The following is a 16,653-nucleotide window of genomic DNA, read 5'->3' as shown; positions in this document are numbered from 1 at the left end:
AATTGAGTTATTCAGCAATGCTTATCACACTTCTATCCCCGAGACCCATTTCAGTCTGTAGTTTGGGAAACACCCAAACCACTTTCCTCATGTAGAACTAGTACTTTACTTATAGGGCTACTGAGAGAATTAAAGAGGTAATGACTATTAAAATGTCTAGTATGGTGCCTGACACACAGCAGATGATTAATCTAAATTAGTTTTCCCCTTCTTTTTTTAGATTATTTATTTTAACATTAAAATATCCCAGATTAACCTTCAGGCAATAGGTATGGAAAAACTATTATGTCCCATATAGTATGTTAATTCCTCTTTTTTTTTTTTAAGTGGATTAATTCATAGCTTTGCCTGGAATATGGTGTATATTTCTTTTAATTCATTTCAGAACAATTAAAGGAATTCAGAGTAACTAAGAAATCATGCAGAAAATGCAAGGTTTATTAATTTGCCTAAATGTTATTAAAAGCAGGAAAAGGAAATGACTAAAATGCATCCTTCTTTTGGTAATAATGGCAAATATACTGCAGAAAGCATTTACAATTATGTGAGTGCTCTCATATTTTTTTTTATTGAAAAGTTTCCAGGGATTAATCTGTATATTTTGTTTTTAAAGTGCCTTCAGTTTTCTTAGTTTTGTGAACAACCCTTATCATTTATTGAGACAAGTTCTTTAAAAGGCTTCCAACTCAAATCTTAACTCATAGGTACACCACTTGCCTCTGTCCAACCGAGTACATATTTCTAGCTCTGTTTTCCTTAATCTTCCTTAATAAAGAGGGGGAAAGAGAGAGAGGGAGAGAGAGAGAGAGAGAGAGGGATTTTTCTACAACGCATATTCTGAGATCTTGGCCAGTGTAAATGTTGGTAACAACTGGCTGCTGCCAAAGCAATCCACGAAATGCCAAACTGACACGCTCTTAGTTATACAGAAAATCTCATTCCCTCTTGGGTACCATTACACAGCTCAATTTATTAAGAAAATATTTAAGTCATTTTTAATCATACAACTTCTGAACATCAAGCTATAACTCTTAATACAGAAATTACTTTACTTTTTCTATTTCAGTTGAATTCTCGAATTCATGTATCAAAAACCAGACTCTGTATTGTGAAATTGGAGTTAGACCACTGCTACTGATACTGAGACCCCAGAACCTAAGTTGCTCGACTACAGTTTATTACATGCACAGCAACCTTGAACTGACAGACATGCTCAACATCCTTTCTCATTTTAATAACCAACTACACGAGAGCTTAATTTATTATGTCAGTAATTGTTATCCTGAGATAACAACTAACTGAATCTATCTCAGATATAGACAGAAGTGGGTACGGGAAGAGGTTACTTCTAAAATTTATTTTTGTTTCTTTGTTTTATTTTTAATATTTCACTCATGACTGAGATTAAATAGATGGTTCAGGGGAAAAATACAATCTGATATTAAGGAAAAACGTTTTCATTCCTGGGCTTCCCTGGTGGCACGGTGGTTGGGAGTCCGCCTGCCAATGCAGGGGACACGGGTTCGTGCCCCGGTCCGGGAGGATCCCACGTGCCACGGAGCGGCTGGGCCCGTGAGCCATGGCCGCTGAGCCTGCACGTCCGGAGCCTGTGCCATGCAACGGGAGAGGCCACAGCAGTGAGAGGCCCGCGTACCACAAAAAAAAAAAAAAAAAAAATTTTCATTACTATTCTTAAATTACATAGTACATTTTAGCACTCAATTTATAAGTTTATTTTGACTTCATCAATGAGTTTTTCAAAAAGATTTACACTAATAGGGGAGGAACACACTATGCTCATTTTAAAAATTAAATATTAATAAAGTACCCACGGCATCTTCAGTGCATATTAACTCAGAAGCCTAAATCAGCTTCTTTATGCAAGAAACATAAATCCAGTTTATATAAGTAAATAAATAAGTGACAAGAACCCTCCCTAAATTGAATTAGAGAAGCTTTTATTTTCATATTTCAGAAAATAATATTTCTGAAACACATAAACAAAACTAGTTTGAAACTTTTCAAATGCTGTAATTACTCTTCAGTTGTTTTAGGGTAAAGTGCTATTGGAATAGCGGTCAAGTAAACCACTTTTTACCAAGGTAAAGTGGAACTTGCTACCCTCTGGAGCATTACTATAAGAATATGTCTGAGGAAGGCCATCTGCCATCTTCAGTGAGCTTCCCTCCAGCCCCCAGTGAAAGAGATTCTTTGAGGTTTAGGCTGAGTGTACTTCTCAGAGGACACATCTGAGAGAATGCTCTGTGTGTATATATTCCTTCTATCTCTAATGGTATGAATAATAAATAAGAAGCTTATGAAATATGCACTCCCATAGCTTTCCTCTCTTTTTAAGAAAACACTATGCCACACCCGTGATAAGAAGAACACCTGGGAAATTTGAAATAAAATTTGTCTTGAACTTAATATGACTTTACCATAAAGAATGGTTTTCTGCATATAAATTTGAGTTCACTTTATCAAAAGGAATTATTATGAGGAGAAAAACCAGCATCATATTTGAAGTCAGGATTTTCATACTTAATTACTATGCTATAAATTGCAAAGAGCCAGTAGCATCATCTAGGAAATTTATAATTTGGGAGGTGTTATCTCAATCAGTTCTTTTAAAAGAACCTGTAGATTCTGTTCCCCCTTACAGCACAAATAGGAGAAATTCTATATTAAGATTCCTTTTGAATCTTAAAGTAAAGAAATTCTCTTTCGCTCGCTCTCTTTTTAGAGAAAAACAGAAAATAATTGCTTTATACCCCAAATTATATTATATATGGAAGAAAAGAAGGGAGGGAGGCAGAGGGAGAAAAAAAAGGAAGGAATCAGGGCTGTTTGCTATAAACTGATATCCTGGCAAAGATAAAGCAAATGTTCTTTAACTTAAAATTTTATTTAAAGATAGTCTATTTAAACACCGATGATAGAAGTGAACCACCATTTATATCTTCATTCAATAGTAGTCACAAAACCAAAACAATAATTATATAATAGGTTCATTAAAAATAGTATTATAGGAACTTCCCTGGCAGTCCAGTGGTTAAGACTCTGTGCTTCCACTGCAGGGGGCGTGGGTTCAATCCCTGGTCAGGGAACTAAGATCCCACAAGCCATATGCGGTGTGGCCAACAAATAAAAATAAATAAATAAATTAAATTAAATTTAAATTAAAATGTACACGTATAAAATTTTTAAAAAATAGTATTATAGGAAAAACGTTATAGTAAGTGTTGAGGCATTTAGAAATTAAATGAGCTAGTATACATGAAAATGATTTGTAAAACTAAAATATATAAGGTAATATCATTAAAGATGTATTTTTCTGGAGTTTTCATTTTGTAAATATGAAAAGCCTGATTTTTAAAATTTCTTTAAAGTAGAATTTTACCTTTTTAATGTTCAGTTTTGATATTTTTATTGGTATATTGATGCATACATATAGATGTCGGTAATAGCCAATAACAGAAGTTAATTTCTACATCATGAAAATTTATGTATTTATTAGAGTTCTGTTCATAATTCTGTTACTATTACTGATTTTTCTTTCATTTGGCCTAAACTCACTAATCCCCTACATTTATACTGAAAATAAATGTACCTATGATGAGCATTCATCAGCTATTAAATGATTAATTAAAGTGCTTTGACTGCATAAGCATGTATGGATTTCCCATGTTTTACATATGTAGCTAGGATCCAGGCTCAGTCAACAGAACGTACACAACGACAGTTGTAATCAAGGCATAAGCAACTTATTTAAGCTAACAAATAAATGTTCTTCATATACAAACTGTAAGATGAACGGATGTGCTCTTCTCTCTTATCAGTAATAGCCTCTGGCTGCCCTGCATTTTCTTGGACAGGTTGGGGAAGAGAACTGCGAAAAGGAAAGAATCAACCCAAAGAAGCTTTTCATTGGTAGACTCTCTAACTTGCACTCCAGAAATTCAAATATATGGTGTTTGAATAAAACCTCAAATAGTATTAAACCAGAAATGACAATGTTTTCACTTAGAATTCAACACGTTGATGTTTTATATAATAATACTGCATAAACGTAATCTACTCAATCAGATTTTATGCCAGGGCCAATAAGTATCTCCAATCTCATAGATCAGTTGCTTCATAGAGTAATTAAATAAGTCAAGGAAATAAGTCCGCATTTCCACCCACTGACAAAAATTCTGCTCCTTTCATAGGCACTCAAATATTTGTCATGTGGATGAATTTCAGTCCATTTGTACCTAAAATCTAATCTAATTAAATTAAACACACATATTGACTATTTTTCACAAAATACACATAATAAAAATTAAGGGGAATTTCAAGTTATAAGTTACTGAGCTTGAGTTATCAGCACAGTCTTCTTCACTGTGACTTTTTTGAAGGACTATCCAATTTGAAAATAAAACATTTACCATTCAGTATTGCCCTGGCTCAGTCTGGGCTGGGCAATGAATTGCGTACATCTTGAGACTCTCTAAAATATATTCATTTTTGCCAGCAATGGTCCTAAAGAGCAGGATACACTTGCTATTTTAAATGATTCATGAAGTCCGTGTTTTTTGGTTTCATTTTTCTTGTTGGAAAATTGTGGAGTGACATCCCCCTCAAATCCATGCCTTACCCCCATCCTCCTAGCACATATACACACGTACAAAGGTAGTAGAATCACACTATATGCTGGGTTGAGGTTTTGAAGGAAGCATGCAAAGTAAATAACAACAACAACAATAATAATAAAGTTCAAATTATCTTGGAAAATTCTATAAAATGGCCGTAAGTTCACCATTTAGCCAGTTTCCTTCTAGCATCACAACAGGACATTTTTGGGTAAATAACAGATGGACTTCTTGGTTTATAATTAGAACCATTGTATAAAAATATTTGTGTCTTTATATACTAGAAACACACATGATTCAGTGAGATGTGAGAACTAAAGAAACAGCAAATTCACATCTCCCATTTCGCTTTAACTCCCAGGCATAAGCTGGGAAATGCCTACCCTTAAAAATCTCTCTCTCTCTTTCTCTCTCTCTCTCTCTCAGATTGAATAGTTGACTTTGATTGATTTAAATGAGAATATGAAAAGACTTCGGAGTTTTGCCAAAAAGCCCATTAGTCTTCTTAAATAACAGGGCTCCTGGTGTCAGGCGAGCTCTCTTTTTTTTTTAAATTTTTTAATTTAATTTTATTTATTTTTTTGTACAGCCCGTCCTTATTAGTCATGAATTTTATACACATCAGTGTATACATGTCAATCCCAATCTCCCAATTCATCACACCACCATCCCCACCCCTCTGCGGTTTCCCCCCTTGGTATCCATACGTTTGTTCTCTACATCTGTGTCTCAATTTCTGCCCTGCAAACCGGTTCATCTGTACCATTTTTCTAGGTTCCACATATATGCGTTAATATACAATATTTGTTTTCCTCTTTCTGACTTACTTCACTCTGTATGACAGTCTCTAGATCCATCCACGTCTCAACAAATGGCCCAGTTTCATTCCTTTTTATGGCTGAGTAATATTCCATTGTATATATGTACCACATCTTCTTTATCCATCCATCTATCGATGGGCTTTTAGGTTGCTTCCATGACCTGGCTATTGTAAATAGTGCTGCAATGAACATTGGGGTGCATGTGTCTTTTTGAATTATGGTTTTCTCTGGGCATATGCCCAGTAGTGAGATTGCTGGATCATATAGTAATTCTACTTTTAGTTTTTAAAGGAACCTCCATACTGTTCTCCATAGTGGCTGTATCAATTTGCATTCCCAACAACAGTGCAAAAGGGTTCCCTTTTCTCCACACCCTCTCCAGCATTTGTTGTTTGTAGATTTTCTGATGATGCCCATTCTAACTGGTGTGAGGTGATACCTCATTGTAGTTTTGATTTGCATTTCTCTAATAATTAGTGATGTTGAGCAGCTTTTCATGTGCCTCTTGGCCATCTGTATGTCTTCTTTGGAGAAATGTCTATTTAGGTCTTCTGCCCATTTTTGGATTGGGTTGTGTGTTTTTTTAATATTGAGCTGCATGAGCTGTTTATATATTTTGGAGATTAATCCTTTGGCCGTTGATTCGTTTGCAAATATTGTCTCCCATTCTGAGGGTTGTCTTTTCGTGTTGTTTATGGTTTCCTTTGCTGTGCAAAAGCTTTGAAGTTTCATTAAGTCCCATTTGTTTATTTTTGTTTCTATTTCCATTACTCTAGGAGGTGTATCAAAAAAGATCTTGCTGTGATTGATGTCAAAATACATCAACACTTTGAGCTTCAGTTTTCTTAATTTTCAGGTATGAGTTATAATACCCACCTCAAGCAACTGTTTAGGGTTAAATGAGAGAATTTTCATTAAGTGTACTACAGTGTTTACCAACAAATATTAGCTGTTGATATTACCAGTGATAAGAGCAATGGTTATTTAAGGCTTTTTTTCTTTTTTAAACTGTTACTTTTTTTTTTAAACAAGCCACCAGAGGGTAGTAGAGAACAAATAGTTTGTATACATTGTTCCAGGTGCTGCCTCTGTGACATTACCATGTTCTTGTCCTCATAATACATTCTGTCATTTCAGAATAAACGGATAAGCTTAAAAACATGGAATAAGCTTTCACTATTCTTAAATATACAGATTTTACATATGGCAGGGAATAGGCTCTACTAAGTATAAAATGCTTTATTACTGAACTGTCTTAAAGAAGAAAAAGAAATGTAAATCTTGCTTTGAAGCATTTTATTCATACACAGTGTTTTATGTGGTTGAAAATGTTTCAGGGTCTATTTAAAACATGAATTACTGAATCTTCTTTGTGGTACTACCGAAAGTTACCAAGTTGATGGTAGTGAAGTTTTAGTCCCTTTCTTGTTTATTTAGGGAGTGCAGGTCATTACAAAAACAATTTTAATAAATACCCTGAAATATATCTAAGGGGTTTCAAGCTGCTACATCTCTTCACTCTCTATTGCATATAATGGTTGTGTATGAAAATCTACATTATCATTATGCTATATCAGTTCTCGGTAAAAATGATGTGGGATATTTAACTTTAAATTAGAGAGCAAGCTAAAACAAGATCATTGAGATTGAAGAGGTGGGACACGAGAGATTATTGTGTAAATCTAATCTATTTTCCAAAGGTTACATGCTCTTAGGAAAAGCAGATATAGATAATAATATTGATGGATTTGTACTCTGAAACTAGAGCTCACACTAATACTTGTAAATATATAATTTTCAGACTTTGAATAGAGTAGTAGTTCTCAATCAGGGAAAACTGTGTGCCCCAGGGGACATTCGGCAATGTCTGGAGACATTTTTGATTTGTCAAGACCTGTTTGAGGACAGACGGGGGCGGGGTGGGTGATGCTACTGGAATCTAGTGAATAGAGGCTGGAGATGCTTCTCAACGTCACACAGTGAAAGAACATCCCTCCCCACCCCCCCGCCCCCACAACAAAGAATTATCAGGCCAAGTATGTTAATAGCACTGCTGCTCAGAAACCCTGGAATAAAGCCGTGAACTTTCAAAGACTATGTTGTGTCCTTGGATATTTTCCTATTTCTATTCCTAGTCCACATTGGTGGTTTAGAGAAGAGCTCTCTACTAAGAAGCACAGCAGTTGCCTTGGCGTTCATCTTCCCTTTTTAAAACAGCAGATTTTCCAGGGCTTCCATTTAAAGAATGTGCCATATTCAGTCAGTTTCTGACGGGTATTAAATGTGCTTTGGAAACTTACAACCTCTCAGTAAAGACAATTTGTAGAAAACAAAAACAGGAGAGCAGGTGTCAAGCTTTTCCTTCCCCCCGCCCCAAATGGCTTTAGTGCAATCAAAAATGGGAAGTGTGAATAAAACTGCTTTGTGTTTTAAGTAGGAACATTTGGAAGTATTGGTATAATGCCTTCGGGACATGAAATCTTCAGTTACACGATCACTTATTTAGAAATGTGATGAAGTGTAAAGAAACTGCACCAGCAGGAGAAATCATTTAAAATTTTTAAAACTCTGAAAAATAGTTTCATAGAGCATGTATGTGGCTACAAATCAACTGGCATATGTAGCAGAGCCTTCGTGTTTAACTTTCACAAATCTACTGACTTCTCTTAACTTACTAGTAGCTGAAAGAGAGCCGTAAGAGAGCTAGAAGGTAATTTATTTCCATTAATAAGCTGATTTGGAGGGAGAATGGAAATTTTCATTTTTAATCTATACTTACACCTAATTTGCCTATTTCAAATCCAGCCAAAAAATAAAACATAAATTTCAAAAACCGGTAAAGCAAATATGTCTTACCGATTTAATCTTCAAGAATTTAAAACTTTCAATCATAATTAAAGTTACTGAAAAGCTATCCAAATTGACTGCTTTATCCAGCTAATTTATGCTAGTGTATAAACCTGTCCTGTCCAATATGGTAGAACTAGCCATGTGGTTATGATGGAGCCCTTGAAATGTCACTAGGCTGAATTGAAATCTGTTATAATTGTAAAATACAAGCTGGATTTTGAAGACTTGGCCAAAAGAGAAAAATTCCATTAACAATTTTTACATTGATGACATGTTTTTTGGGCTTTTTTGGCTGGGCCACATGGGTTGCTGGATCTTGGTTCCCCCACCAGGGGTTGAACCCAGGCCCCCTCTGCAGTGAAAGCACAGAGTCTTAACCACTGGACTGCCAGGGAATTCCGACATGTTGATATGATAACGTTTTGGATATGTTGAGTTGAATAAAATATGTTTTAAAATTAAGTTAATTTGTTTCTTTTTATTTTTTAAATGTTGCTGCTAGAAGGTTTAAAAGTACATTTGTAGCTGATTATTTTTATTGGACATGGTCTAGTGCTGGCCTAGACCATTCAAGTTTTAATTAAGTAATCACTTTCATGATCAAATGAACATGTAAGAAATTAAGATAATATGAGGGGAAAATGCATAAGAATACATAGTTTGCTAACCATTCTACTATGTAGTATCATTTTCCTAGTGTTAGCGCCCATTTCTGCCCTATAGGAACCTTCTGCTTCCCGCAGACAGGTTCTTCCAAACCTTCCTTCCTACGCCTTTCCTACAGGGCTCTTTCCTGTATATCTTTCTGCTCACAATGTTCTCTTTGTCTGAGATGCCTCCCCTGCCTCATCTTCACCACAGTCTTCAAGATCTAACTCAGAAACATTCCTTCTTGGGCTTCCCTGGTGGCTCAGTGGTTGAGAGCCCGCCTGCCGATGCAGGGGACACGGGTTCGTGCCTGGGTCTGGGAAGATCCCACATGCCGCGGAGCGGCTGGGCCCGTGAGCCATGGCCGCTGAGCCTGCGAGTCCGGAGACTGTGCTCCTTCTTCATGGTGGTTTTCCCCAACTGCAAGTGGCCTCTTTCACTTCTGAACTCTTTAGCACTTAATCTGTACCAGCCTTTCTCGAAGTGTGCTTCTTCGACACTGGGACTGCCAGAGTTACGTTTTCTAAGAAAAACAGTTCCATGGTTAAATGAATTAGGGAAATACTGACTTAAAGGAAGTCAAATTGGCCTGTTTATTGTAGGACTTCTCAGGGCCCTTAATAGCTTAATCTGTATTGGGAATTTTTAAAGAGCCACTTGGTATATAGCATTTCCCAGTCCTTTTTGACAATGGAGTATATATTTTTTTCACCAAGCATTTTATAGAACTGAGTTACTGAGTAACACACTTTGAAAAATAATGCATATAACACTAATCAGCACATATTCTATTGGGGCTTTTTTTTCCTCTTGATTCTAGCCATTATATAAATCATATGCCTTTACTTAAATTTTCAAAATTTAGTTGTTGTTTCCTAACATATACTATATGTGATTCATCGAAGCCAGAAATAATCTCAGTTAGTGCTTTGTAAAATTACCTGTTGATTTAGTTTAATATATCAAGTGATCATACCTCATTTGTATTAATTAGTCCTGTTAATGCTAAGAGCGATACTAATTGGACATTCCAGTGCACTAAACCTTATAGTTCTTACTTGGCACAATACTTGCACAATACTTCCAAATTTAAACTCTAATTAGTGCTAGAAGTGCAGGACATTCTAACCTGCTGAGTGTGGAAAAGTATCGGCAACACTAAACAAAGCCAATAAATACCTCTGGTATTTCTTTGAGGTCAAAAGGGGTAAAATCTCTGGAGAATATGAGCTGGGAGTCAAATCGAAGATTAGAAAATTAGAGTAAAAAAGAGAACTTTAAGTAAAAAATGAACTAGGGAGAAGGAAAGCCAAAGATGAATAATAAAGTACCACCAGAAACATTTTAATTGTGATGTAAAAAGCACCTCCATCAGACACCAGTTTGCCATGTGTTAATGACAACTCATTTTTTTTTTCAAAAATATGCACTCAGTGGCCAAATTCAAAACCCTAATTGATTCGTTACTATTATACACACATGCATTGACTAATCAAAATTAGAATATTTAAGCCAGTCATAAGGGTTAAACAGGATACCTAAGAAATGTCACGTTAGGTGTGATCCAGAGACTATTCTATCCCATTCTATCTTTTATTGTCCCTATCTCTGCCCTTTATGTCCTTGTTTTATTCATATATATTTATGAACTTGACCTTCCCATCCCCAGATAGAATATGAATGAAGGAGACGGAGAAAAAACTCTGTTTTCTGCCTGTTTGTATTTCTAGTGCCTGGCACAATTCATTTATATTTGTGGACTCCCAGACAGTGGTGTTAAATATCATATTGAAGAAGAGAGTAGCTGTTTTCTTGATTTCCACCTAAAAAATCAAGAGTGTATCTCAGTATCCAAGTTTTCATTAATAACCCATGATAAATCTCATCCATGCCTTTTCCATATTGCATATATTGTTTTTGTAATTTATTTATTTATTTTTGGCTGCGTTGCTGCGCATGGGCTTTCTTTCTTTGCAGGGAGCGGGGGCTACTCTTTGTCGCAGTGCGCGGGCTTCTCATTGCGGTGGCTTCTCTTGTTGGAGCACGGGCTCTAGGCGCGGGGGCTTCAGTAGTTGTGGCTCGTGGGCTTAAGTTGCTCCGTGGCATGTGGGGTCTTCCCGGACCAGGGCTCAAACCCGTGTCCCCTGCATTGGCAGGCGGAATCTTAACCACTGCCGCCACCATGGAAGTCCCGATATTGCATTTGTTTTAATCAACTGATCAATAAGTGTGTATTTACAACCTGTTTACTATGTTTGGGGCCAGGTACTTTGGGAGGGTAAAAAGAAAGTAAAATACATACTTCTTTTGCCTTCAGGATTGAGAAGGAAAGACAAACAGATAATTAGACAACAAATGGAGAATTGGTGCTAAATTCTGTGAAACACATACTTCAGAAAATGGGAAATGAAAGCAGACTGGGATACAAAGGAAGTTTGCAAAGTAAAGCCAACTTTGAAGGCTATTAAAGCCAAGGGCATGGTTTACACAATGTCTGGTAGAGACCAGAGGGCCCTAGAAGATTTCTGAGGAGAGGATCTACAAGATGAATCCTATGCTAATGTGCTAATGAATCCTGTTCTAGAGTCGTGTATAGATTAGATTCATATATAGATAGAGTTGGGGAGAGGCTGCCTGAGGAATGCCACACCAGAGACTGTTGGCTTTAACCTAAATTGGAAGGATGAGTGTCTCTCTAGGGCAGTGGCCATGGGATTAGACCAGGAACAGCTTTTAAGAGGAGGACAGACAGGACTTGGTGACTGATGGGAAACACGAGATTAAAAATGTGGGTGGGATGGTCCAAAATGACCCCAGGGTTTTGAGCACAGATTTAAAAATAATAATAGCTAATGTTTTTGAACATTTGCTGTGTGCCAGACAGTGTTTTGTGTGGATTTTCCAGAGTTTCATGATGTGGTTATTGATGTAAGTACTAATGCTTCTCCCATTTTATAAATGAGGAAACAAAAATTCATTGAAAGAGTGTAATTTGTCGAAAGTCACAGCTGAGTGGAAATTTTAATCCAGGCAGCCTAGATCCAAATACCATGCTCTTAACTTCTGTGCTTTTTTCTGTCTCACACCCTAAAGAAATGAGGGTGACAATGGTAAACTTGGGATGAGAAGCTAATTTGGGTTTGGGACAACAGTATTTCCAAGCAGACATCTCCAGGTGAGATTTGGAGATGAAAGACCTCAGCTTGGACAAACTGGAGATCTAAATTTTACAGTAAGGATTACAGTGAAATCAAAAGTTCTCAGGAGAAGAGCATACAGCCGAGGTACCAAAGATTGCAATTATTCCATAGGTATTACTTCTTGGAGGTAATGACTTTTTAAGCAGGCATATTGGTATTTCATGTTATATGACCCTAGACCAGTGGTCTGTCACACACCTCTATTATAACAAAACTTCTGAGCATATACCCTTGGTATGTGTAACTTATTGTTTTCACTTAGTAAGGTAGCTGATGAAGAGTTCATACTGGAGGAAGAGGCAACTGTATGATTTTCTGGTTGCTTCTCCTTGAACTACCAGCATGAACTTCAGGCTGCAGTCCTTTGGCAGAGGACTTTTAAAAGCCATTTCTCCATTCTGTTGAGTTAAAACTATTCTATATTATCCAGGCTCATGTAAAACACACTCTGTTACAATGCACTGGGCATGAAAGAAGGGCACCACGGCCTAAACCCGCATTATGGATCTCTCATTCTCACTGCATTTACATCGGTGGTACCAGACATCTGATTTAGGAGCTAAATAATGGCACTGGTTTCATTCCATATATTAAATATATTTTTATTTGCAAATAATAAATATTTGTAAATAATTTTTATTTACAAATAAATATTTGTAAATATTTTTTAATGTACAAATTGTCACTTAAGCATTTCCTTTCCACACTCAGTAGTTTAACTGTTCTCTACCCCAACCAGGGAACTTCTCTGCCCTTCAAAGACACCTGACTTTGTCTTGACTTTCTCAGGAGTCAGGAGGTGCTACCTCAATACTCACATTCCAGTATGTGCTGAGTGGACAAGTCTGAGATCACTGTGTCCGTACACTTGACGGTGTACACACTTCTGTTCAAAACCCACTCAGCTGTTCCCTTTCTGGATTTGAACCCTTGTAGATTTAGTTTCCTCATGCAATGTCCTCACCCCTGTTGTACCATTTTAGGTTTCCTTTTTTTTTTTTTTTACTTTAGCTTCAACTTTCTCCTGTTTTTCTTATGGTTCTTGGGATGTGATATGGAGAATTTCATAGCATTTACAGAGTCAGCTACTTTCGATTTGTATGTGGACAGGTCTATGTTCTCTGTATGTTTCCAGAATTTCCTTTTGTATATTTCTTAACAAAGGAGTTCATATCTTTCCAACCTCCACCCACTATGGAATGAGGACCTCCCTTTTATATGTCAAAAGTAAAAGTAGTATCTGAGTCAGAATATATACCCAATAAACATTTGCTTAGTGAGAAATAATTTGGAGATTAGAGTCAAATGGTAATGTCAAAAATATTTATGAATCCTTGTCAAGTGAGTAGAAAATAGTGGTAATTAATGTGTCTTATTTATATTTATTTAGGTTATTAATTAATAACCTATATTCCTATATTTTCCTGTTATTAATTCCTATATTTTCATGTTAAATCACTTTATTGCTTTCTTTAACCTTGAATTAAAGGTTTTCTTCTGTTTGAACAGATAATACTCTTACAAACAAACAAACTGGCCACTCTAGACTTGGAAATATATTCTCATTTGAGCCATAGAAAATAAACCTTAACACTGAAAAATGGTGAGTGTGAATATTAAAATATCAGACAACAGCTGGGAACCCCAATTGGATTTTTTGAGAAAAGACACGATACTAACAGAGCCAAGTACACAGTCCAGAAAGTTGGTGCTACACTCATCTTCCCAACAGATATAAATAATGAGGTAGCTGTTAAAATAACTTGTAACTTCTCACTATCATGCTGATGGAACCCATTCATTATAACTGTAAATGGGGGAAAAATATGAAAGAATTTACAGATAACTGTGGACCAACTTCCTTCCTAGCTTAACAAGAAAAATGGCTTTTACGTTTGGATCTGGAAACCAAAAATATGGTTCTGGTTTTATTTTAAATTTCAAATCAATGTGGAAAAATGTCTTTCTCTATATTTCTTATTAAATAAATGAAGCCAAATGGATACTGCCAGAAGACGGTTCAGAATTCGGTATATTTTAGAGTCATTTCATGAGAACTATTTGGCTAATTGACTAATTGGCTGCTTGATTCATAAACCTTCAGGCTGATATAGAAGCAGAACTATTTTTTTGTCCTTTTCCATGTAGCACTTATATTTTCACGTGAAAAATGTACTTAGTTCTTATCAATATAATTTTTAAAAAACTGACTTTGAGAAACAGCTTTACTAAAACACCCACCTCTGTTTCTAAAGCGAATTAATAGTAAATATATATGTTCCCTTTCTCATGCACAGAAGATCTATAAGATTTAGAAGAGAGGATAATTACTAAGTGAAAAACAGGAGTAGAAGGGAAGAGCAGAATGGCTCTTTGTGTGGGGAGGTTGAAAAATGGCAGGCAGAGGTGAAGAGCTCTTATGCATCTGGGGATGGGGCTGTGGTTGGTAAAACTTACTGTTCTCTGTATACAAAGGAACAGATTCAAAATGGGCCACTGTGAAACACAGTGCTGCCTTTGTTGACATCGTGGGCTCCTCACTGAAAAAGGACAATGTAAATAAACACATAGGCAGTGAAATGCATCAAAGAGCTATCAGTTTTTAAAGTCTCTACCCCGTTACTGGAGAACCTCAAACTGGCAATCATGACTAGAAGTCGTATGGGTGTCGGGACAAACAAAAGGCAGCACATTGTCAAGTTGTTTGTTATTGCCTACACAGTGGCCAAACTGGAAATTCCCTTGGCTGATTTCCTCTCATTGCCCAAATGGAAGTCCATCATGGACTAGACTTGGGCAAGACTACTTTGCTGAAAGTACACATAAGGCTCAGCCACATCATTGAGAAAGTTGTCAAGCATGATCTAATGTTCACTGTTCGGTAAACCCAGTACTTTTCCATCCTTATTAACAGGTCTGAAAACACAAGTGCTTGGTGACCATGAAATGATGTATACATTCTATGTGGGTAAGACTCCTTTGCCAAATGTTAAGTTATTGAGTTTAAAAGAGACCAAGCAGGTGAATACAAGGTTTGAAGAAAATATAATTCTTGACACAGTCTCAGAGCTTGGAGTGGAGATGTAAATAACAAGCATAATGGTTTAATGGGTATTAACTCTACTCTCCAAATGGAGAAGTCCCTGACCTGCTGAAGCAGAAAATGCCCTTCCGAGTTTCAATACCTTCATCTTAGTCACCATTTAGAGAGCTAGGAGCTTCTAACGCCTGTAAAACACTGGCTTTGTTGCCCTTTTTGCCACACTTACCTCTCTCTTTTTTTAAAAAAAATTATTTATTTGTTTATTTTTGGCTGTGTTGGGTCTTCATTGCTGCATGTGGGCTTTCTCCAGTTGCTGCGAGCCAGGGCTACTCTTCGTGGTGGTGTGTGGGCTTCTCAATGCGGTGGCTTCTCTCGTTGCGGAGCACAGGTTTTAGGTGTGCAGGCTTCAGTAGTTGTGATTCGTGGGCTCTAGAGTGCAGGCTCAGCAGTCGTGGCGCACGGGCTTAGTTGCTCCGTGGCATATGGGATCTTCCCAGACCAGGGCTCGAACTCGTGTCCCCTGCATTGGCAGGCGGATTCTTAACCACTGGGCCACCAGGGAAGTCCCGCTTACCTCTCTTTATAACATATCAAACAGCTCCCATTTGTCTTCGTGAGTTAAAAACTTTAGCAGAGTGCTCGTTTCGGCAGCACATATACTAAAATTGGAACGATACAGAGAAGATTAGCGTGGCCTGTGCGCAAGGATGACACGCAAATTCATGAAGCGTTCCATATTATTGACGCGGTATGGGGATATATGCATATGTATAGCTGACTCACTTTGTTATAAAGCAGAAACTAATACACCATTGTAAAGCAATTATATCCCAATAAAGATGTTAAAAAAAAAAAAAAAACTTTAGCAGATTTTCTGAAAGACTGCTTAACATCACTGAAGAAAGCAGATGGAATGCACTGGTTAGAGCATAAAAACAGGGCAGACACAGCCCTCCTTCATAGCTTCCCTGTGTGAGAGCCTCTGTTTAAAAGCATAGTCACTGAGAAAATCATAAGTTCAGGCCTACAAGTGAGAATCCAGTGCTACCTGAAGATGTTAACTAGCAAAACTTGTCCTACACCTCCACTCATCATTGAGATGTTAGACCTACTCTCCAAACGGCATTGTCTTCCACTCAGTGACTTACTGGTGAATGCAGAAAGAAACCCCAAGATGTATCCTTCAGTAGGATCAGACAAAATGGGGGATAGTGTTGTGATGAAAAATTTCAGGGAAAGAGTCCTCATTTATAACAATGTTATTTAAAACTGTGTGTGTCACATTTTGGGGATATTCATAAAGAAGATGCATCCCAGTGTTTAAAATGATTGGATATAAGTATAGGCCCAACCATGAGCATGCCTTAAAAGCATACGCAGTCAAAGAACTTGAAATGTTTATTAATCCTTTCGAAGGGCTGCTGCCATACAATCATGTGGCTGCTTCCCAGCTGGCC

General features: G+C 36.9%; 1 protein-coding gene and 1 non-coding gene across 5 annotated transcripts in view; both read left to right on the top strand.

Moving 5' to 3' along the window:
• SYBU (syntabulin) overlaps positions 1–16,653 on the top strand; it is a 112,889-nt gene that overhangs the window by 12,010 nt on the left and 84,226 nt on the right. The window lies entirely within an intron of this gene.
• LOC132413419 (U6 spliceosomal RNA) lies at positions 15,832–15,938 on the top strand. The gene has a single exon (XR_009516718.1). It is a non-coding gene; the product is annotated as a U6 spliceosomal RNA (small nuclear RNA).

Source organism: Delphinus delphis, chromosome 17, assembly GCF_949987515.2.
Source record: "Delphinus delphis chromosome 17, mDelDel1.2, whole genome shotgun sequence".
In the NCBI taxonomy this organism is placed as follows: Eukaryota; Metazoa; Chordata; class Mammalia; order Artiodactyla; family Delphinidae; genus Delphinus; species Delphinus delphis.
Note: the sequence above shows the minus strand (reverse complement) of the source record. Positions and strands in the feature narration are given on the sequence as shown.